A 22,798-nucleotide genomic window follows, 5' to 3' on the forward strand; every position below is an offset into this window, starting at 1 on the left:
TTCCCAAAAGCATTTCTTCATTAGGATTCCGTGAAAATCAGAGGGGTAGCAAGTAAAGAGGGTTCAATCGGAGCTCCAGCCCAACAACTGGCTACCAGTCGTTCAGCCATAAATTGACAAAGAGCAAAGATGTGTCCCGATGAGGTGACACCAAAAACCCCAAGGATTATCAACCTCATCCTACCTCTTGGAAATATTCAGTAGTCCGGACTGAAGTAAGGAGGCCAGGCACAAAGGACTGAGCTGGAGACAACAGACCCTTGCCTTCAGAAAAGAGGAAGAGAACAGATAGCTTCTCCAAGCAGGACTCTTCCCTGCAGAGCAAGGGCCATGACATTACTATTCCACAGACACGTGATTGTTAGCTCTGAACTCCTCTGACCTCAAGGTTAGGGACAAGAGCTGGACGAACTATCTAGTCTTCTCTTCCTTCAACAGACTCCCCTCGCAAGATTATTATTCTNCCAGACTCCCCTCACAAGATTATTATTCTCTCCTTTCCCTCTTTCTCATCATTAAGGCTGGTATGTTAATAACCTGTCAACATGTCGCCATTAACATTTAGAATAAAAAGCAAATTATTATGAAGCTTTGCCCTTTTCTTAAAATTTCCAAAAATTCACACAGAAAAAATAAACACTTAGGCCTAAATAATTCAGATTATAAAGCAATTGTCCACTTCTCAATGAACTGCTGATCCACAGATATTCTTACTCTTCCCAGTGCCCTCCCTGATCCAGACAGGTTTTCCAAATTTCTAGGGCTTAAACATTTCCAGTTATGTCGTCAAGTCATGACATGGATTACCTAGATTTCAAGAGAAAGCATCATCCCAGTCATCTTTCTAGACTATTTCCTGACTCAAATCTCTCCCTAACACTTACAATATCCTCTGTACCAAGTTCTCTTGGAACAAGTATTCTTCCTGAATAATAGCCAGGACCTTGCTCATTCTTTGAGTCCTGTTCCAGGGTATTTTGTTACTTAAGTTATATCACAGTATAGCTTTGCTTAGGCACATGACTTTGTTTGGAGAGGTATCGAAGAGTTAACCTCATTTTCCATTCCTTATTTAATAAAGCTATGGTGACATGCTCCTACCAAGCTTAGACTTTTAAATTTCTTATGTTTTGCATTCATTGCATGTTGACTACAATGTAACAATGTCTTTTTTTTTTCTTTTTCGGATGACAGTAAGATAACTTTGGAAAGTTTATACTCTGTTCTTTCATTTGTATTGAAATTGAGTGCTTCTCGAGATGACTAAAATGAGGAAGGTTAATTTTCTTCATGGGCAATGGACTGAAAAACAGCATTCTTATATAAACTATTATCTTGGATATGGACTANTCTTTTTTGGATGACAGTAAGATAACTTTGGAAAGTTTATACTCTGTTCTTTCATTTGTATTGAAATTGAGTGCTTCTTGAGATGACTAAAATGAGGAAAGTTAATTTTCTTCATGGGCAATGGACTGAAAAACAGCATTCTTATATAAACTATTATCTTGGATATGGACTACCAGGAGTTTTAGAAATAATCAGTCTTTACTGCTGAAAAAGTGGGTCGTCATTCTTTCTCTTGTTTCAAACAGAGCACACATCCCTGGAAGCGTCATTGGGTAGAGCATGCCTGCCCTAGGCACCAGGATCAGAGATGAGGGGCTTGCCCTCTGAGAGCTTACGATGATGGGTTAAAGAAAACAGGCACACAAACGACAAAGCACAAATTCCAAAATTTAGTTAGCACCATTCTGTGAATTTGGTGGTATAACCTGGAGATGGGTGGTTCAGCCAAATGCAAACCCCAGGTGTCCTCGAATCCGGTTAATACTGTCAGGTACTAAGTAAAACTCACATGAAAATCAGGGCCTTAATATTTGTAAAAAATTAAATTATAAATTTTTGAATAGGTACTACATTCACGTGGTTAAAAAATTAAAGCAATATAACAAGATAAAAATCAAGAGCTCTGATTCCCGTTCACTCCTTTCCCCCTGCCTATTCCCTATTGGTGAGTACTTCAGATAGTTTCTCGAATATTTTTCCAGTATTTTCTTATGCAAAAACAAGCAAATATGAATCTTTTTTCTTACACTAAAAAAATACCTTATTGTGGACAATTTTTTTGCACTTTATGCTTTTTCCACTGACAACATATCCTAGAGATATTTCATACCAAGAGAGAAATGTTTCATTCTTTTTATAACACTTACGTGGTATTCCATTGGTGGCTCATTCATTGTGTGGAAAGATAATTCTAACTCTAGTTAGCTAAGGCCTTTACAGCAAAGACACTTCTTTCTAGGTATACAAACTAAAAGAGTGATTGTGCAAAACTGATGTTTAAGGCACAGGACACTTTTCCTTTTAACTGGGCTCACTCAAAGGTCGGCTTCAGCGAGATAATCTAGACATGCCAACAAGGTGACAGATGCCAGGCCCTTTGGCTGTGTTTATAAGATGACTACATTTTCCCTCATCTGGTTTAATCTTCGTGTGTTTGGTACACAAACACATGAACAAGATGCATGCACTTTTCTGAGACCTTAACTCACACATATTAAGGGGACAGGGTGATGGGTGACTGGTGATGTAGGTAGTGACAGTCCCTAGGAAGAATCAAGGATACCGCAGTTCTTTATTTCTCCCCCAAAGCAGCTGCGTGTTGAAGTTATCAGACCATATCAGGCTTAAGGGACATTAAATGTCAGGAGAGCAGACCTGCTATAGAAAGCTGACGGGAGCTGCGGGAACCTTTAGTATCAAATGTTCTCCTTTATAATAATAGGCCCCAGCATCAATCTCAGAAATGCTGCTACAAATGTCAAAGAAAACCTTCCCCGTATATAGATTAAAGTTGCAGATAAAAACAGAGGACCAAATCAAAGCCCTAGTGTTCCCTTTTTGAAACCACCCTGCCAAAAATGCAATTTCTGAGTTATCAAAAAATAGAATCTCTCAAACAGCATTCATAAAGTTTCACATTTTGGTGTTATCACGGAGGCTTATATTGAGAAAATGCTATTTCTTCCTTCCCTCCCCCTTCAAGGTTGAAGCAGCATCCTATCTTCTAACAAACACCGTTTACTTCAGAACAGCAAGCTTGGAGGCAAACAGCATTGCGCTCGGCGGAGCCAGAGAGCCACGCGCCAAGGCGCACTTGCCATCTCCTCGGAAACCCCCCTTTGCGGCAATAGGCTCTGGGAAATAAACTTTCGAACGTGACCTTGTGAAGCCAACATCAATGACCCCCGAATAAAATTTCATCTGGTGGAGCAATTTAGACACCATAAATACAATGGAGTGCCGACCGAGAAATCTGGGTGTAAAAATATAAACAGAGTTTGGATTTATAAGGCCTCTTTTGGATGTGACAATTCAGACAGTAAGCATTAAGAGTCCGATCTATCAAGTAGAGAGTTAGGTTGGGAGAACTAGGTTTCTTTCTGGAAGGGAGAGGCGATATGACGAATAGAAACTTTCATCAGCCTGGGTGAAGGTCCAGAGATGCGTACACACACTCACACTTGTGAACAAACACACTCACATTATGTACAAGCAAATGCCTAACTGAAGAAGCTGTTGCTCCAGAAGGATACCTGCTGAGATTCATTTAGCAATTCGCCACAGATTCCAGAGCAGGGAAGGTCTCAGAAACAGAATCGGGACCATATTCCTCTTACCCACTTACATATTAAAAATGGCCCTATTGCATTGCCCTAACAGTGTTCAGCATAATGTCATTTTCCCCACTGTTTCCCTCAAGAATGGCTTGCTCATTGACATCCCTAGTTATGGGAAGGGCTCCATACATTTTTCTTTTAAAAGGTAAAAGATTTATGCCATCTGAAAGAAACCAGAGTATATATATATATTTTTTTATAATCTGGGTATTTATTGTGGAAATAATTACACAAGATCGTAAAACAACTAAGCGTTTATGTTAAGATATTTACATTTTATTTTCTTGTCTCCCTGAGCTAGGCTACTGTTTTCCCACACACTCCTAGGAACCTCTTACGAGTTTCAGTGACTCAGTTTCCCCCTCTGAACAAAGCGTGTGGAGGAACGTTTTTTGAAGACAAAGTTTCTTGGTATTCGCACGGAGATCAGAGTGGTTTCAAAGGTTTGCTGTTAATCTCTGATAAATGGTCAATAAGTGAAACTACTTGTGAATATGCCTTTGCTGCAGACTATGCCCTAAGACGCCTGCAATTTGGAGGATTATTACAGCTGTGAGGGTGGTGATGCTATTGCGGCCATTATTATTTCAGATATCAAATCTTAGAACAAAATATTCTTTTTTTAAAAAAGATTTATTTATTCGACAGAGATAGAGACAGCCAGCGAGAGAGGGAACACAGCAGGGGGAGTGGGAGAGGAAGAAGCAGGCTCACAGCGGAGGAGCCTGATGTGGGGCTCGATCCCATAACGCTGGGATCACGCCCTGAGCCGAAGGCAGACGCTTAACCGCTGTGCCACCCAGGCGCCCCTAGAACAAAATATTCTTACTAGTTTTTTCCCAAATGTTAATTTATTAAAGTTATTAATACTTGGCCTACGGTATTAAAAAGAAAGACAATCTTAAGATATATTTAACATAATGCTTGGGGGAAAAACAGTTCTTTTCAAAAATCAGTAGCTTTGAAACAGTATGTAGCTGGATTTACTGCCTGTTCCTTGCAGTCCATACTATGTCACTTTGTAGTTCAGCTCTCTGCATCTATTATCGCTCTGAATATCAAGTATCCATATATACAATATATCGATTCTCTTATTAGTTATATCACAATGGTGTAAACAGAATGAAAGATAGCAAATTCAAGAAATCATTCAAATTCGTATTTTTCTTATTGTTCAGATTCTCAAAGTCACACTAAGGCACCACACTTCCTTCATTCCTCTACAGTTTGACTTTTATTACCTTGTCATAGGTTACTTTTTGATACTGTCTCTTTCCCCCAAAGCATAATATCCTTGATGTCCACCCAATTTGTTACGTGTTTCGATATTGTGTTCCTTTTCAGGGCTGAGTGGTGTTCTAGGACACGATGTACCATGGCGTTTGTTTCACCCTTCACCCACTGAAGGACAATAAGGTTGTTTCCAATTTGGGGTCATTACAAGTATGGTTACTATAAACATTCAAGTACAGATTTTTGTCTGGATATAATTTTTCACCTCTGGGTTAAATGCCCAAGGGTGCGATAACTAGGTTCTATGAGAAGAGCATGTTTACTTTTTAAAGAAATTACCAAGCTATTTTGCAGAGAGGCTATCCCATTTTACATTGCCCCTAGCAAGATATGAAAGATCCAGTTTCTCTGCATCCCTTGTCAGCATTTGGATTGTCCTGACCTAATTTTAGCTGTCCTAATAGCCACATAGGGATATCCCACTGCGGTTTTCATTTGCATTTTCCTAAAGGCTAATGATCCTGAATATATTTTCATGGTTTTTTGTCATCCATTGGTCTTTGATAATGTGTAGGTTCATGGTGTCTCCCATTTTCTAGTTCTGTTGTTTACCCATTGAGTTTTGTCATTCCTTATGTATTGTAGACATAATTTCTTTGCCAGATATTTCCTCCAAGTATGTGCTTTGTCTTTATCTTAACAAGGTGTTTTAGAGAACAAAAATTCGATTTTGATGAAGTCCAATATTGATTTTTTTTTTTTTTTTTTTTTTTTTGGAGAATGTTGTTAACGTCCTAAAAACTTTTCACCTAGTCTTCAGTTCTGCAGATTTGGTCCTGTTTTCTTCTAAAAGTTGTATAGTTGTATATTTTATTTTTAAATATGTCTGGTTCTTAGTTTAATTTTGAGGTTAATGAAGATTAGGTCAAGTTTTTTATTGTCGGTGTTGCTCTCCCCCTCCAACAATGGGCCTTCAATTGTTCCAGTACCATTTGTTGAAGACAATTTTTCCTCCATTTAATTGCTTTTATAACTTTGTTAATAATAATAAAAGTCAGTTGGCCTATACATTTTTGGGTTTATTTCTGGGTGCTCTATTCTATTCCTTTGATTGGTTTTTCTGCCACTCAACCAATTCTATAGTATTTTTTTAAGGTTTACTTTTTTTTTTATTTTTGACAAATAAAATTTTATATATTTAAAGTATATAATTTGGTCATTTCATATACATATACATTGTTAAGTGATTACCACAAGCAAATTATCCCACATCTGTCACCTCACGTGTTCTCACAAAACAGACAAACCCACACACCTTTAAGATCTACTTAGCAAATTTCAATATAGTATATACAACACACTATTAACTAGAGTTACCATGCTGTAAAATTTTCAGAACTTCTTGTCTTGATTACAGTTTCCTTTAGTAGAGCAATTTCTTCCACTTTCCTCCAGAATTGTTTTAGCTATTATAACCCCTTTCGCCTTTCCAAATAAATTTTAGAATAAGCTTGTCAGTATCTACAAAAATCCACTGGAAATTTAATGAAAATTACATGAAACTTATAGATCAATTTGGGATAATTGACATATCTTCTGTGCTGATTCTTCCAATACACAACCACTGTATGTTTCTCCATTTAGATCTTTAAAAAATTTCTTTCATAAACATTTTATAGTTTTCAGCATATAATTCCTGTACATGGTTTATTGTATTTATATCAAATATTTCACTGTTTAACTGTAAATGGTGTTTTAATTTCAATTTTCATGTGCTTATTGCTAATATATAGAAATACAATTGATTGGGGCGCCTGGGTGGCACAGCAATTAAGCATCTGCCTTTGGCTCAGGGCGTGATCCCGACATTATGGGATCGAGCCCCACATCAGGCTCTTCCGCTATGAGCCTGATTCTTCCTCTCCCACTCCCCCTGCTTGNACCTGGGTGGCACAGCAGTTAAGCATCTGCCTTTGGCTCAGGGCATGATCCCGGCATTGTGGGATCGAGCCCCACATCAGGCTCTTCCGCTATGAGCCTGATTCTTCCTCTCCCACTCCCCCTGCTTGTGTTCCCTCTCTCACTGGCTGTCTCTATCTCTGTCGAATAAATAAAATCTTTTTAAAAAAAAATACAATTGATTTTTTTTTTTTTTAAGTATTGATCTTGTATCCTGTTACTTGCTGAACTCACTTAGTTCTAGGAGGTTTGGGGGACTGTTTCTCACAATTTTCTATATAGACCATCATGTCATCTGCACATAGAGATAGCTTTGTTTCTTACTTTCCAGTTTGTAGGTCTTATTTCTTTTTCTTGCTTTATTGTGCTGGCTAGAATATCTAGTACTATGTTGAATCAGAGTAGTAGAGGTAGAAATCCTGCCTTGTTTCAGATTTTAAGGATGCAGCATTCAGTTTTTCACCATTAGGCACATTAGCTGCAGGTGTTTTAAAGATACTTTTTGTTAAATTTAGGAGATTCTTTTCCCTCCCTCGTTTGCTGAGAGAGCCTATCACCAATGAGTGTTGAATTTTATCACAACTTTTTCTTGTATTGATAGGATCATTTGACTCTTCTTTAGCCTATTGATGTGATGGATTACAAGGACTGATTTTTTAAATATTGAACTAGCTTTGCATTTGGTTGTAGTATATAATTTCTTACATATTGCTGGATTTGATTTGCTAATATCTTGTTGACTATTTTTGAGCTATGTTCATTAGGGATCTTCACCCGTAGTGTTTTTGGGTTTTTTGTTTGTTTTATAGTTTTTACGGTCTTTGTCCAGTTTTTGGTGTTTTCACTGAATGATCGATTCAGGATCTAATGATCTAATCCACTGAGGAAATACAAAGCTAAGCCCTGGCACTCTGCCACCAACTGCCCCATCCCAGAGAATCCCAAGGGGGCTGGACAAGTCAAAAACATCGTTTCTGGCTGGGTTTGCAAACAATGTTGCCAAACAAACTCAGATAAATGGAGTTTTTCTACAGTTTTAAGCCTATGAACTCAATTTCTTTAATAATTATAGCACTATTCAGATTATTTTATATTGGGTGATTTTTTTCTTTGTATTTTATCTTTAGTTGTTTAGGTAGAAGGATTCATTTGATACCAGTTATTCTTCCATTGTTCTAAACAGATCTTTTTCATTTAAGATAATGCAAGTCACATTTTTAAAAATTGTCTGGAAAGAAGGCAGAAAGTCTCTGCATCACTAAGACCTCAAGAAATAAATTAGATAAAGTATTTAGGGGGAAAAAACCTCTCCTGACAACACAAAAATTGCTAACAAAAGGTTTGAAACTGATAAAATGAATTTTGTTAAGCACTGTGAAGATCCAAGTGAAAAATCAGCTCAATTATGATACTGCAATAATTACAATAAAATATATCTACAGACCTCTTAAAGACCAATTGCTGTTTTCTGGGCAGTTCCTTTAAATATACATTAGGTCTGATGTTAAGCAATACCCATGTATACCTCACAACATTTATTTTGGAAGATCCGAGCAGGTAAAACATGGATGCCCTGGATCAGTACAAGAATAGGTCTTAACTCATTTATGAAAATCTTATAGACTCGAAATGGAATTGTTTGATTACAACTATTCTTACCTTAATAAAATAAAATTCTTGAAAAGTATAGAAGTGGCTTTAATTTTAAAAGCATCTGGCTCTGCTATGACTGCTGATTTGCTAAAATCCTGCTAATGGTNTTAAAAGCATCTGGCTCTGCTATGACTGCTGATTTGCTAAAATCCTGCTAATGGTAGATTGCTTAGACAGGACTCAGATTTACATAAACATTTAAAAATAATCAGAGATCAGTGTCAGCTCAAATATCAAACTCAGACAAATGTCAATTTCCCTCTTCTTTGCTTCAACTGAAAAATCAAAAGAGCTAATTTTACTAGTATCAAAAACATTTCCCCTTCTTAATAACCCCATGTGACTGAGGCCAAATCAAATGTGGTATCTGCTTTTACATCAAAAACAGAGCAAACTTTTATAAATCAGATTTTATGCAGTCTATAATGTAAAGAACCAATGAGAGAGATTTATCTCAAAATCTATAAATTGAACACAAACACAGAATAAATTAAATCAAGTATGAAAGAAAGTCAACATCTAGGTTTAGGGAACAATAAATATGTAAAAAGATTGAAAAATAATATAGCAAGGCAATCAAAACCTCAAGCAAAAAGAGTGGCAAGGGGTAGTCCTACAGGTAGAAAAATGGAGTACAATAAGAATGGTGTTAAAAGAATTTCCATGTCGCTATCAGAAATGAGCATGAAGTACATTGTGGCCCTACAGCATGGATAGAGTTTCTGAGCACTGACCTTATTTCCATCTGTATAGGGCAGTGGCCCTCACTTGTCCTCAGAAAATAAAGCTTGCTGGGAAATTAATTTTATAACTACTTATTTCAAAACCATGTTTTGTAAAAACACTAATGTCAAAGAAACTCAAGCTTATCTGAAAGGGAAGTGACAGCTACTGGTAACTAGCTGCATATTACTGAAGATCTGAATCATCACGCTATTGTTCAGAAAGACTAAACCAAAGTGGCTAACCCATTATAGTCTACAAAGAAATTGTTGCCATACCCTGAGAGCTTATGCCTCTAGGGTAGTAAACATTTAGTGGATGTGTGTTTATGGTGATAATACAGAGGACACTGGTGGGATAGAAGACAAAAGAAAAATGTGTTTAGTAATTTTATGGTGTCGTTTTATTTTAAAAAGGGGTGAGAAGGAAAAAAAAGGAAGAGAGAACAAGGGGAAAAATTGAGTTCTCTTTGACACTGCCTTCCTCGACCCCAATTTCCTATATTTACTGGTATCTATGATACTGGTATGGCATTCCAAGATAGCATTATCTCAGTAGTAATGACAACACCATTTATTAAGCACCTACCACAGGCAAGATGTGTCTAAACATTCTAAAAACATGATCACATCTAATTCTCAAAACAACTCTGCAAGATACGGTCTTTACAGATGATGAAACTGGAGCTTTGAGGCAGTTAGGTAGACTGCCAAAGGTCACACAGCCAATAAGTAGCAGAGTCCAAGTCAAAAGTCCCTACTTTGGGGGCAACTGGATGGCTCAGTTGGTTGTGCATGGGACTCCCGATTTTTGCTCAGGTCATGATCTTGGGCTTGTAAGATTGAGCCCTATAACACCCACACTGGGTATGGAGCCTGCTTTGGACACTCTCGCTCTCCCCAAAAAGTCTATTTTCACCACTGTGGTAGACTCGCTTGACATTTTTATATAATTTTTCATAAGAACAAGTCTTTTTTTTTTTTTTAAACCCATGTAGATTGTAAGCTCTTTCAAAACACTATTATTCAGGCATTAGTTTTATTTCCTCATTATTGAAAAGGTTTTACTTAAGTGCAATCTCCCAAGATTCTTTCAAGCTCTACTCTTATCTAGGTTTCTACTTTGTAAAAACCTCAGCATTAGAAGAGCTTCCATCAACATGATAGGTGCTCAATAAGATATTCAAAAAGGATGTATTAATGGATAAACCTCCCACTTAAGGAAAAGAATGTCATAACGTCAATAACCACTAAAGTTTTCATTTTGCTTGAGGAACTCAAAATATTTAAAATGAGGGGCGCCTGGGTGGCTCAGTCGTTGAGCGTCTGCCTTCAGCTCAGGGCATGATCCCGGCGTTACAGGATCGAGCCCCACATCAGGCTCATTTGCTGGAAGCCTGTNAGAATGTCATAACGTCAATAACCACTAAAGTTTTCATTTTGCTTGAGGAACTCAAAATATTTAAAATGAGGGATGCCTGGGTGGCTCAGTCGTTGAGCGTCTGCCTTCGGCTCAGGGCATGATCCCGGCGTTACAGGATCGAGCCCCACATCAGGCTCCTTTGCTGGAAGCCTGTTTCTTCCTCTCCCACTCCCCCTGCTTGTGTTCCTTCTCTCGCTGGCTATCTCTGTCAAATAAATAAATAAAATCTTTAAAAAAAAATATTTAAAATGAGAAGATGAATTCAGTTGTTTTGACAGTTCATTAAGGAATGAATTTGCGGAGTATTTTATGAGATACCTATTTCAATTCTTTTTAAATTATAGCACTTCTTGGTTTGTATATATCACTTTCCTTTTCATAGTCTAACTTACTCTGTCCAACCCCACTTAACATCGCTATTCCTACCTAACATTTTGTAAAAGGCAATGATTCTCAGTCATTAACATATCTCAAATTATACTCATTCTGTCACCGTTATTACATTTTTGAATCACAAGACTTTTACACAATGAGCTATCATTCCAAAATGATCCCAAATAACTTTAAAAATTCCAATCCATTCTGTTGCGCCAACGTATTACATTTCAACATGTTTTATCAAATATTTTAAAAACCACACAATATTTTTCTGAATACACTTAGGCATGTGTCAGTGCTTGCATCATTTTATCCAATATTCTTGATAATCCAAGTAATGAGAACTCCCACAAACAAAGCCAACTTGTTACTCTCCTATATAATCTGACTGTAGGTAGAAAAAACAGTAAGACAAATTTGCAGAAGCATTTAAATAGGTTATTCAACATTCCAGGTGACTCATTTAGTATAAGTATGTGGCAAATTAAAAACGACACAATTTTCTTTGTGCTATGAACAATCCAAGGATAGAGATGTGGGAATAGTTAGATCAGAAAGAAAGAGATTTTGGGTAGCAACAGGGACAGAGGGAAGGAGGGAGTGACCATAATACTCTCCCAAAACAATGATTTAGAACCAAGTTCTTGGATAGGACTTTTCACTGACAAACAATTATATCTATAACCATTTATATGGATTAACAGCTTCTTAGAGTATTCAGCACAGTAGAGAAACCATCTCGGTCGTATCAGCCCTGAAAATTTACAGAAGTTAAGCAAAGAAGATCAACCAGCTAATACTAACTCCCAAGACTTACAGCTTTATCTTGGAATTTGTTCAGGCTTCAAGGAAATAAGCATAAGCATATATTTGTTACATGTACTTATTTACATTTGCATGTATAAACACAGATACAAATATACGTGTATTTTACCATTTTTGAGATAACATCTCCTTCCTTAAATTCAAGCAGCTTTGGTTATAGCTACTGAAAGATTTTTTACAAAATATTTTTCACGAAATATTTAAATCTAGATTGTAAAGGCAGAATTGAGACACTGCAACAGTCCCTGAAGAAGAGGAACTGATGCAGTAAAAAACCTGATCCTCCCCTAAGGTCACAAATGCCACGAGCATGTGAATAGAACATGGAGGACAAACAAGTAGAAATTTCTGAAGTGGAAAAAAAATAGTAGAGCCTTGGGGCCGATGAGGTTTTAGGTCTGAAGAAACCACGAAAGGAGACCGGAAAAGAAGCCAACAAGAGGTATATTTGTGGGCAGCAGAAGACCACTGCCCTGTCCAAGACTGATGCTTTAAGCAAAAATACTGTAGTTATCCAGGGCGCCTGGGTGGCTCGGTTGGTTAAATATGTGCCTTCAGCTCAGGTCATGATCCCAGAGTCCTGGGATCAAGCCCCACATCAGTCTCCCTGCTCAGCAGGGAGTCTGCTTCTCCCTCTGCCTGCAGCTCTGCCTGCTTGTGCTCGGTCAAATAAATAAAATCTTAAAATAAAAATAATACATCAGTCACCCAGGATTAAATCAGACACAGATTATACTTCCGTTTCAGAAAGAAGAACNTGTGCCTTCAGCTCAGGTCATGATCCCAGAGTCCTGGGATCAAGCCCCACAGCAGGCTCCCTGCTCAGCAGGGAGTCTGCTTCTCCCTCTGCCTGCAGCTCTGCCTGCTTGTGCTCGGTCAAATAAATAAAATCTTAAAATAAAAATAATACATCAGTCACCCAGGATTAAATCAGACACAGATTATACTTCTGTTTCAGAAAGAAGAACGTAAACCATGACAAAAAGAAATAAAGTCGACCCTAGATCATGAGGTCCAAAGATTCTCAGGGAGATGGTCCTCAGTAATCAACAACTACAATCCCTTCAAAAATAGAAGATATTTTATATTATATCTTGCCAACACATTAAATTCTAGAAGTTTCCTAATGTCTATAATAAAGGGGCACCAGCGTAAGCCCCTATGTTAGAGGCCATTTTGAATTAGTGAGGGATGATTTGCCAGGAAGTCTGAGAAAGAGACCACCCCTGCCTTGTGGACCTCTCTTCAGCTGGCAGCAGTTGCTGTAGTAACTCAAGAAATCATATCCAACCATGGAAGTCAGGGGTCCAAAGTCAGTGGCTTTCACTTAGCTAATTCACAACTTCCTTTAAAACCAAAGCTTGCTACTTTGAGAAAACTTTACACCCAGAAGCATCTCTTTGTGATCACAGTACCATGAGTATAAATAGGCTGATCATTTCATTTTTCAAATTTGTTGCAGGTCTGAAATACACAACAAATGATCCATTAGAAAATACTTATTAGTTATGTAGTTATTTGAAAACACCTGAAATAATGCTAAAGTTTTAGGTGTTATTTTATTTAAACATTTTCCCCTTGGGGAGATCTCTAATAATCAATCTTGACATCTACTCTCATCCCTGTATAGAACCAATGTGCTTGCTCAGGTTTATTCCATGATGTATCTCAATGTGAGAGACTGCTGTATTTTGGGACCTAAAGCATTTTAAGGAAAGTTTCTGGAGTTGGGCTATTCGAACCCAACAGCAAACGTTAAGGCTCAGTTGTCTTAAAATCTTAATTAACCTCACACTCCCATAGACTGCTGATACTTTCACACAAATGAAGTGTTAATTGGTATGAAGAAATTGGAAAATAGCAAGCCAACAATCTAGTATCTCTTTCAGGATTTTCGACCAGGTCTGGAACCAATTCCTTATTTTATTTATATTAAACCCCTTCATTTCTTGAGACCTGAGCTCTGGGAAGCCCATTCCCTAAGCCATTTTCTTAGAAATATGCCTATATTCTGAAAAGACACCTTCTGAGAAAAGAGCTAAGAAAATGAAAGAGAAAGCAAGAATCAAAAAGCAAAGGCATAAAAGAATAAAAACAGAATCAGATAAACAAAACAGGTAGAGTCTAGAAAACGAGAAAGCTCAAGCTGAAAGAAAATCTCTGCCAATTCCAAATGAAACTCCCCAGGCTTATTCCAAGATTCAAACATAAGTACTACATCTGTGGCAAGGAGCAGAACATTATTAAAATTTTAATATTCTAACACAATTTCTCTCTTCTTCCAGAATACCTAATTCCCATTTCCCTTATTACCTGCATTTGAGAAATACATTAATTTTTTCTAAGTCAATTTACATTTTTATAAAATGGTATAAAATATCTTTCCTTAAATATTTATTGGAAAAAAGTTTCAGAGAAGTAGAGTTTTTGAGACAGTAATTTGTTTTTATATTCAATCAAAAATTTCCTTTTCCAATGAATAGATAATCCAAGTTAGATAGGTCTATTGGCTATTAGAAGGGTGAAAAATGGTGACAGACTGCTCGTAGAAAGAGTATTTGGTATCACCAGTAAGGCCCAGATCTTTATGTTTTAGCCTGATTTTTTTTTTTTTGTATAATTAGTATAATAGTACATTTCCAATTTCAAGTTTAAATGAGGTAATAATGCACGGTACCTGGGCAGGCAATAAATTCACGATAAATGCTAGATGTCAACATAAATATTACTGTTATTTTTGTATTATGGATATGATTAAAAAGACGTTTTTCTAGAGAAGGGGGGTAATAAGTATAGAGTTCATTTGGATTCCTTCCATTTTTCACCAGTATACCATCAACTCTCCACTTCAGAGATTAGGGTATAAAAGAAAATAACCTGAAATGGGAAATAGAAAAATAAGCTTGCCCATCAACTGCTTTTACTAATTCACTAGGTCCAAGCTTAGAGTGAAGCTGTCGAAATTCAGTAAGGCCATTTAAACAACAACAACAAGAATCAAATCAGGGACACCTGGGTGGCTCAGTCTTTTAAGCATCTGCCTTTGGCTCAGGTCATGATCCCGGGGTCCTGGGATCAAGTCCTGCACTAGGCTCCTGGGAGCCTGCTTCTCCCTCTGCCCGCTGCTCCCCCTGTTCATTCCTTCCACCTGCTCTTGTGTTTTCTGACAAATAAATAAAATCTTAAAAAATCAAGTCAATTAATGTAACATTTAAATTATTTTTTAAAAACTGGGTCTCATGAGACTAACAGACATAATGATTGATTTTCCTCCAAGTTCAAAGACCTCAACACTTCAACAATATCAAGATTAAAGGAAAAGCAAAATCTTCATTATTTTTATTAGATCTAAGATATTCTCTATTAGAGATTTTTCACCTGGTCAAGTATGAACTACTACTTACTACATGGGTCTCCAAATGAATTGCTGCTTTTGTCTCATTTGCCCATGAAATAGAGTATTTAATTTGGAATTTATGTCCTTAGGGTTTCTGTCACAACTGTTTTCCTTAAAACTCCCCAGAACTTCAGAAGGAAATCCACTGAAATAAAAACAGGAAAATAAAATGCAGAGAGAAAGAATAACAAAGATAAAATACATTTGAGAATAAAGACAGAAAAATAAAATGTGGTAAAAGAGTCAGGATGACAAAGCACAAGGCCTGGGTGGGTGGGGGGAGGAATTTGTTCTGGACTCAATACATGTTGCATAGGCTGATGGTAAAATTCCAACCTCATCTGTAGGCATTGCACAGATACGGCAAAGGATATGGAAAATTTCTAATCAATGGAATTCTAACATGCTTTCAGCTCTATGCTCAAGTTAAGGTAATTTCAGATTCAAGAGATCTTTCCAACAAGGTCTCTTACCCAAAGCAAATTATCTGCTAAGAACTTTCCATTTTTGCAGCACTCTCTTTTAACAGCTTCTATAATTTCCTGAAAAACACATAAACAGAACTCAGCTGGAGGGGAACAGCTGCATGAATTCAGCTCTTCTTGATTGATCTCCTATTCCCTCATTTTGCCCCCAAGGCAATTCTAGGTATTACAGGAATAAAAAAAAGAGAAAAAGTAAACAAGACATAAAGAATTATGTGCTATACCAAGGTCTCTTAGGAACAATTCTTCCAATAAAAATAGGAAAATTTTAATAAGTCACCAGATTTTAACCATTTCATAATTACATAGTTCCACACATAAAAACCTTCCGAAAGAGGCCAGTATTACCAGCAGGTCATATAGAAATGACAGAAAATTAGGTGAGGAAAAGATGTGCTTGCTAAGGACAATTTGGCAAATCACTAACATCTGGGAAGGGGTGCTCAAGAATGTTTGATTCTAAAGATCATGACTAAGTTTCTTGTGACTGCTAGAGACGTTTTCACACAAGGTTGCTGTTATGGACTGAATTGTCTCCTCCCGTTATTCTTACATTGCAGTCCTTACCCCCAATAACTCAGAATGTGACTACATTTGGAGATAGGGTCTCTGAAGAATGAGTCAAGTAAATAAGGTCATTAAGGAAAACTCTAGTCCTATAGGACTGGTGTCCTTATACGAAGATAAGGGGAGATTAGGACACAAGCATCCAGAGGAGAGACCATGTGAAGACACAGTGAGAAGATGACGATCTATAAGCCAATGAGAGAGACTTCAGAAGAAACCCACCTGCCAATACCTTGATCTTGAACTTCCAGCCTACAAAAATCATGAGAAACATTTCTGTTGTTCCAGCTACTCCTAAGACTGGGGTACTCCTAAGACTGCTAAATGGCAGGCCTTCCAAACTAATACAGTTTGGCAAATGTTACTATGGTCAGTTCTCGATTTTTTTCAATAATCAGTACATAGGTTCTCCAGCTAATTTTACCCCCTTTCTATTTCGTTAACATTTTCCGGAAATTGTTAATAGGAATTAAAAGAAAAATAAATTTGGTAAAACATTAGTTGGGGGGAGGCTATTTAAGAAAAAAATACCTCTTTCCTCTCCTTGAATTCCATTTAGAGTTAGGTACTCACTCTCCATGCACTTATGGCACTTAGAGTATATGATAGCTCTTTCCTAGATTATGAACTCTCTGCAAGTAGGAGCTCTTGGATGTCTATAGCTGTCCTTCTAGTGCCTGTGACAGGATATCTATTCCTAGTACCTCAGGCAGTGTTGACACACACCCAGAATTTAGTAAATACAACAGATACTCAATGTTTGGTGAATCAGGGAACGCTACCACATCATTAACTCCCCCCCCCTTTTTTTTTTAACTAATGCATAAATAAAACTCAAGTGACTTTTCCAAGATCACATCTGTTTGGGTGTTTGAGGGACCCAACAAATCACACTCATTTCCTTAGTTCTGAACCATTAATGGAGACAAAGGAGTCTAAAAAGAGATACCAGAATGTCATCTTTGTTAAGATTAAATCAAAGAACATGGTATGGGTGTGTAAGAACCAAGGGGTTCCTAATGTAGAACTCTAAAATTAGATTTTCCTATCATTCTCAGACAACTGGATTGGAGTGCACGTCACGTAAAATATACAGCATGGAGGAGAAACCAAAATGACTTATTCCCTGGCAACCGGATCCTATAGAGAGGAAGCAGTAAGAAGTGGCATTTCGACACTCAAGAACAAAATAAGCCACTGCATTTTCCTAGACTGTAGTATGCCACGGAGTTAAGAAAGATCAGAGAGCGGCTCTAGTCGAGCGCCCTCTACAGGGAAGGAAATGCCAGTAGCAAGTGTTCCTCAGCCCCCTCCCTTCCAACTGGCATGGTTACGTCCAGCGCTCAGACTCCTCCTCTGACACCAAGACTTCCCTTACTGTATTTGCCTTCATATAATGATTCAGCAGATTTGAGAATAAAAAGAGAGTCGACCTGAGTTCGGATGTGTCTCTAGATTTGAACGGTGGCTGTTAGTCTTTAAAAACTTCTCTGCTGCCCTAACATAAAAGCCGTATTATATACAAAGCTCCACATTTGGCACATGATAGAAACCACATAAAAAGCACAAGGGCCATTTAGGAAGATATCACAAAAAGAAACAACCTTGGAGCATTTCTGACCCGGTGCAAATATGAAAAGAGATTGGGAATGAGGGTTGGGAACAGAGAGAGATTGATGGTGGGGGAAAGGAAATTTTTTTCCTAAAAGACTTTCAGGGGCATTAGTGCAGCTACTATCTTCAGAAATAAGGAACAAGAAAATTTGTTCTTTGTGTTGCCAAATGATCTTTCCAATTAGCCCTGAGCACGATAGTAAGGAATTAGTGCCTACCACCACTTGCGTGCTAGTCAATGTTTTCCACCTGGCTCTTGGAGCCCTAGGTTTGCAGCATTTGCTGATTTCTAGCATTTGTTGAATTTGTAGCACTTGCTGATTTCAGGGGTGTAAATACTCTAACCATGGCCCGTTTCAACCTTCCACATGACATCAACAGCTCACAGAATTCTTGAAAAGTTAACACTCAGTTCTCACCAGCCAGCACAGCATTGGTCCAGAACACACAAAGATGCCTAGGGAAGAAAAGCTCCACCAGAAAGGGTACAGATCGCCAGCTGAGGGACTCAGCTCTGTAACGGATCAGGTGAAACAAGACTCTTGGGAGCCCACAGAGTTCTCCAGGGAAACACTCGAGTCTCAGGCTTTGCTTGGGAGACAGACTGCGTTCTGGCACGTTCACAGTTGGTTGAGGAAAAGGTCTAGGCTCAAGCTGAGGGGCAATCTTACGGCTCTTCCATCATTTTCTAATTCCAGATGTTTGAAATAGGAAATGGTTTAAACAAACAAGTGAACAAAGAAGTAAGAAGAGCTATACCAAGAAGAGACGTTCTCTGTCGGTAATAGCAATAGTCATCTCAGCTCCCGTTCTAACGCTGCTAACTAGAACTTTTAGTTTTTACTTGTCAACAACCTCTGTGGTTACTGGATGCTAAGACTGACAGAAATAAGGAACAGCCAAGGTAATTAGTAGAAATAATACACTGAACATTTCAACTGACCACGTGCTGAGAATGATAAAACTCATAAATTACAGCCAGTGTGTGTAAAATGACTAAATGCAAGCATTTTCCAAACATAAAAGGCTTATATATGCACAGAGGCACAGGATGAAACTTTAATTTTAATAGTGTTTTTTTGGTTCTAATTAAGCCAATTGTGGATCTCTTTGTGGGTGCACAGTGACTTTCCTAAGGTAGTTAATTAGAGACGGTGTCTGACTGAGCACAATGGAAATGTGAAAGGTAAATTAAGATTGGAAAAACCTCAGATGACAGAAGAGATTACAAACGCTATTAAAGATTTAGCAGTAGGAGGGAGTAATGGAATGCAAACTTTTTACAGTTCTTGGATATTTTCGTACTAGATTCCTATTGTTATACTTGGAAATATAGGGAAGAATACAGAAGGCAAATGAGAGTTGTTGCCTCCTTATGATTTGATGTTATCTTTCCCAAACAGTAGTGAATTGCTCTCATTTTCTCCGTCTCTCATGTTTAAAACATGGTCAATAAAGCCCTCTTTATTTTTTGAAAGTCTTTGGATTATCCTACCCTTTGGAATGCCCACCTTGCATCTTTTGCAGGTGTGCCTTTTAAATCTGAACTCATCTGAGAGTTTCTGTACTGTTACAAGGATTTACTTATTGTAGGGGCATTTTAAGAGGTGGTTAGATTCGCAAGGTTTTCAGGTCACAGGTCACACCCATAAAAGCCTGGGCTTTGGAGCTGGACTGATGAGCTCAGATTATAGCTCTGCTTTGGCTGCCTGCAGAAGCTGGAGCAAGTGATTTAATCTCTGAATTTTCATTTCTCCCCTTTGTAATTTGATAGTAATAATGTTGCAATGTAATCCTTGTGACTTAATAGTAAATAATTTTTGTTTAATCACGTAAGTGTCTAGCTCAGTGCCAGGACCACAATTGCTCAACAACCGTTGAGTATCCACCCTTCTAAACTTTTCAAAATCTATTTTCCTAATATCTAGTACCACTTCACCTAAGACTAGGTTAAATTCTGTAACTCCATATATGCAATCCTTTAACCATCTATGGCTCCACATCGATTAGAAGCAAATCTAAGGCAGGTGTGAAAAATGTGTCTGAACCTCCCCCTCCCCCGCCAGCAGGGGGCTTTTGCAAAGGCAAATCCTCTCCCACCACTGATCTAGCCCATCAGTTGTACTGGTTGTCTCCACCGCCCTCTGAGTAAAAACAAATTCTCAACCAAGCAAGGTAATAACTTATCAGATATTTTGTTTGCGGCAGAATGGGGCTTCAACGGATGTCCGAGTGTTGGTATCTTTCCCCTAATAATACAGCTGAGATTTTACGTTAGAACAGATTCACGTTACCCTAAAATTTATAGGATTTTTTCAGCCTTATGGCTTTCTCTACTTTTATTGTTATTCAAATAGGTTTAGGAGGTCTCTATTTTCGGGTTTATTCTAGGAAATTTTGTATTTTCTTTTTTACATTCCCTTTTCCTGTTTATTCTACTTTTTAAGCAAAATGTCTTATTTAAATGTTTATGGGTTATCTGTCCCAACATCATGAATTGGTGATACCTCTCTTATGAGAATATTTAGCATGTTAAACTTAAAGCACATTTTATAACTTATATCGTATATTGACATTACACCTGTCTGAAGCTATTGGTGTAGCTCTTTATTCCTTTTTTTTATTCTTCTGTGAAACACTGCTCAGCCCTTTCATTACTAATTCATGATATAACCCATGTCAACCACACAGTAAGTTTTACGGATTTACCTACTCTGTTTCTTCATTAATGCCTCGAATTCCAGTTTAAAATTATTTTGATCCGAACAAACAAAATCTTTGTCTAATTCCGCTGTTTGGTACCCTAAGGTGCAGGTTTACCTCATTCTTATGTCGTGTGTTACATGAACATTCTTGTGTATTCTCCAAATTCACAGCTTAAAAATTAAAGAGAAATCACAGTACCACCTGCCTCCTCCTAACCTTTAGCTTTCTAACAGGACTTCTGATTTGCCAAAGGAATCAATGAGAAAAGTTCTCACGGTATCATTTAATCAGTCAAACTGGCCAGTAGCCCATGAGTTTTATACATTTCTCTGGGCTCTCTGGCAAATCTCTGCTATATGCTCAAGGAATACCCCACTCACCTTTCAACAAGTCATTTCGAAGCTGGATGCAGCAACCTTTGTGGGCCTCCGCAGGGAAGCGATCTGCTGACGTCCGTCCCTGTTGGTCCCATTTGCAGGCCCCCGTGAAACTTATTAGTCCAATTCTAAAGAACAGACTGGCTCAGAGTCTTGCTTCCTTCCCCTCAGCCTTGTTCTTCCACCAAAAGCCGCTTGACCCCAGTCTGTGTTCTCTACCATCTTTGCAGAGGACGTGGTTTTCCTTTGGCCTAGCTTTGGTGGGTGACTTACTCCAACCTAGCCGAACATAGCTTGCACCCACTTACAAACAACATGCAGCACAAAAAACAGTGCTCCCTCCTCTCACCTGCTTACCCAGCAGCCAGACTTGCATTTATAACGTGTTTAATTGTTGCCCACCTGAGGCAGAAATCCCACGAGCCTCTAGCTCGTTGGAAGATTGGCCTCCCCCACCCTCACACATACAGAACATCACATCTCATACACTTGTAAAGCATTTAATGGTAGCCAAACGCTGGATCAGTTCACGGAGAAAAACAGGGAATTTACCTCTAAAGACTGGTCACTTAAAAATAGATAAGATGTTGAGCTGTGCAGTTTATCACTGGCACACAGCCTGGAACCTAAAACAGATAATGTTGTGGACAAGTAACACTTCATTAAAAATTGAAAATATATTACTCGCATCAGTAGTATGCTCCTTTCGGCTGCTTACACTGGGTGTGTAATCTCTGCGACAGTGTTCCCAACAAAGCCGGCTAGGGTGCATTTTGCAGACCAGGGAAATTACATGAGCTTCTGATGATATTTTCCTCCAAATTATTTATAAGAGAACAATAGCTAGGAATTTGAAGCAATGGTTTGCAAAGGGCATTTAAGGCTCAGAGGCTAGCCAGACTAGCGATCTCAGACACCTGATCTGCACAAGCTAGTGGCCCGAATTAGGTTTTAGAGGAAACCTTCTGTTAGTGGCCATCCATTGCCAGAGATGCGATTTTCCTCTGTGCTCTTCTGGGCTAGTGTTTTGGGGTTTATATTTGGCATGATCCACTCTGAAATGAGCCAGAAAGAGTGTTACAAAGAGAGAGACTTGTACTATGAGCTCAACAGCAAAATAAAAACAATAGCAGTGTCTCAGGGCTATTTTCTTGGAGATTTATTGGGCCTTATTAAATTTGGAAGCAGTCAAGAAGAATACAACAGCTGTTGTGAATCTCAAACAAAAGCAAAACAGCTTCTTCTCTGTTTTCCTCCTATGTAGCATCCGTGGAAGCTGGTAAACTGTCTGGGCAGGATCTGTCTTACTTATGCTTACCAACTGGAAAACAGTGTTTACATATACAATGTGATACCAGTAAGAATTATCCAACAGATTTGTTTTGATTTACTTCTCATTTCAGGGCATTTAGGAAGAGCTTATATTTAAAAAAAAAGAAAGAAAAAAGCTGAACTATAAAGCTTACAAAACCTGATTTCCACAAAACCAAGACTTTGGTGTTGATTCCTAAGCTCTCTCTGCTCTTCTCCACACACCTGAATCTTCACTAAGCGATTCTAAGAACTGATTAAAACGTACAATTACAACATATTGAAATAGATATTGGTATTAATTTGAGCTGAGGCCTCAGGAAAACTGGAATGGCTAAAGCAAGCCCCCACTTAACCCATTTAAGAGCAAAGGTCGGGGTGCAATCTGATTTTGAAACAGTGAAACAAAACAACAAACAAAAACATCACAACACAAACTTTTGTTTTGGATATTTTCCTACA

This window comes from Ailuropoda melanoleuca, chromosome 20 (assembly GCF_002007445.2).
Source record: "Ailuropoda melanoleuca isolate Jingjing chromosome 20, ASM200744v2, whole genome shotgun sequence".
NCBI classification, from domain to species: domain Eukaryota; kingdom Metazoa; phylum Chordata; class Mammalia; order Carnivora; family Ursidae; genus Ailuropoda; species Ailuropoda melanoleuca.